Below are 2385 nucleotides of genomic sequence, written 5' to 3'. Positions count from 1 at the left end.
TCATGCTATTTGTACAGAACAAATCTTACAGAAAAATTTACAGGGCAACCAAAATATCTATTTTGCCCTTGTAATTAATAACCCAAATGACCCAAATGCAGCATCTCTCTCTCCCTCTGTCTCTCTCTGGCTCTCCTTCTCACACCGTCGGCTCCAGCGGCAGAGGGAGCGACGAGGCGAGGTGAGGCGGCAGCGGCGAGGCGGCCGAGGCGACGCGATGAGGCGGCAGAGGCGACGGGGCGAGGCGGCGGAGGTTGCAGCGGCGAGGCGAGGCAAGGCGCTGGTGAGGCGAGGCGGCGGCGAGACCAGGCGGAGGCGAAGAACGGCCGCATGTGAGGTTGCAGTGGCGAGGGAAAGAGGGAGAGAGATAGGAGAGAGGGAGGAGGGGATGAACTCAAAATATCGCGATATTTTGATGTCAAAATATTGCGATATTTCACGATATATCATCCCTGTACATTTTCTGTAACCAAGTTTTTGTACAAATAGCATTTTCCTATAAATATAGGGCAATGGGGTAGATTCTCTCATTCTATTGTATCGAGCGAACATTTATTTAGAGAGAGAGGCTGGTGTTCAAGACAACTTTATAATATTGGAGAATGAGTGTTGGTTGTACTTGGGAATAGGAGAAATTACTCAAGCTGTGTACTGATCATTCTTGGTAATAAAAAAGATTGCTCTTAGTGAATGTTTGAAGGCTGGATATAGTTTTGCCAAAGGCATTCCGAAGCAAAATATATCTTGCGCTTATTATTTGATTCGTGACTAGATCATTTCTGTTTCTGTTGTTTATTTTTTGTATTTTTATATTTACACTCTATCTAAGAGTGTTAAAGAGGTTTTATAAGAAGATTTTCTCGTCTAAGAATATAATCTAAGAGTCCTTGGGTTAATAAAGAGGACCACTAGGCTGGGGAAAATGGGGAAAATAGGAGACTGTATTGAAGCCGGCAAGGAAGAATACCGGGCGGTGTGGTGCTCCTTTTTATCTAGTCGTCTAGACAAATACAATCATGGTGCACCACCGAAGAGACGTAAACTACGAGTTCATATTAAAATAACACAAATTCACCACCCTTGCTTTGCTTTTAATCCTCGCCAGCCCAACAATTCGTTCTCCTTTGTCATCCTCCGAGTCAGTTGGGCAGATTGCAGTGGATCTTATCCCAACTCCCATGGGGGTAGCTCTGGAATAAGGCAGCCATTGCCCATTGGCCTTTATACTCTTTATTCATTCATTCATTTATTTATCTATCTATTTTCTGATCATTTCCCAACTAAAAAAAGTAGCGGCTGGATTGCAGCTTTTCGAATCTGGGTCTTTGACATTTTGGTTTCTATAAATAATTTTTGCTATTTTTTGAAATAATTTTGAAGTCGTCTTGTAATAGTTTAATTTTTTCTTTTTATAAATTATAGCACTTTTCAAAACAATAAATAAGAATCTTTAAGCTGTTTAAGCAAGCCTCAAGCTTGGCTCTAAAATTTAAGAAAAAAGATTATACTATTTGTACACACAGGACTATAATAAGAATTACACACACGCTAAAATAACGAAAGTATCGATATTTTCTTTGCAAATTTACTTTGCTCACCCAACAACCCATGGTTGCGTCCTCTTTTTTCTCTCCCCTCGTCCGATTGTTGGCTCCAACAAATGCCCCTCGTTGCCTTGCTCTTGGTGCTAATCGTCATTGAGGATGCAACGACGATCGCACACGAGAAGAGAGGCGAAGGCGGTGACAAACGTTTGTTGAAGGCGGCTATGGAAAGGGAATGAGAGAGTAGAGAGGAGGCGGTCATGTGATAGCTGGGATAAAGGAGAGAAGAGGCAACTATGGGATTGCTGGGTGAAGAGAGAGAGAAAAACAAGGAAGGGGCTTTTGTAAATTAAGCGAGGATATTTTTGTCAATTGAGCTATTTTCTGTAGTCTAAGATATAGCCCATTGAGTACAAATAACATTTTCGCAAGAAAAACGCTACTTGTACATAGAGGGTTACAACTTTGGCTACACACGCGCACAAATAACCAAAATATCTCTTGTCAAATTAATTATAAATTTACTTCTCTTCCCCTCGGCCATCTCCTCTCTCTTCCCTTTCCATGGTTGTTTCTAAAAACTGTCTATCGTCGCAAGGCGGCGAGGTTGCAGCAGTGAGAGGTGGCAAGGTGATAGCGATGAGATTGCAGAGATGAGAAGATGCGAGGAGATTGAGATGAAGAACGATGATGGGTGGTCAGTTACACTGACGAGGGAAGGGGGGGGAAAGGCGGTGAACAAAAATTGCAATTTATCATAATATTTTAATATCAAAATATAGCCATATATCACATGTACATTCAACGGTCAAACTTTCTCCTCTACAAATGGAATGTCCCC

The sequence above is a fragment of the Diospyros lotus genome, chromosome 13 (assembly GCF_014633365.1).
Source record: "Diospyros lotus cultivar Yz01 chromosome 13, ASM1463336v1, whole genome shotgun sequence".
In the NCBI taxonomy this organism is placed as follows: domain Eukaryota; kingdom Viridiplantae; phylum Streptophyta; class Magnoliopsida; order Ericales; family Ebenaceae; genus Diospyros; species Diospyros lotus.
The sequence above is the reverse complement of the archived record's forward strand: the minus strand, read 5'-3'. Positions refer to the sequence as shown.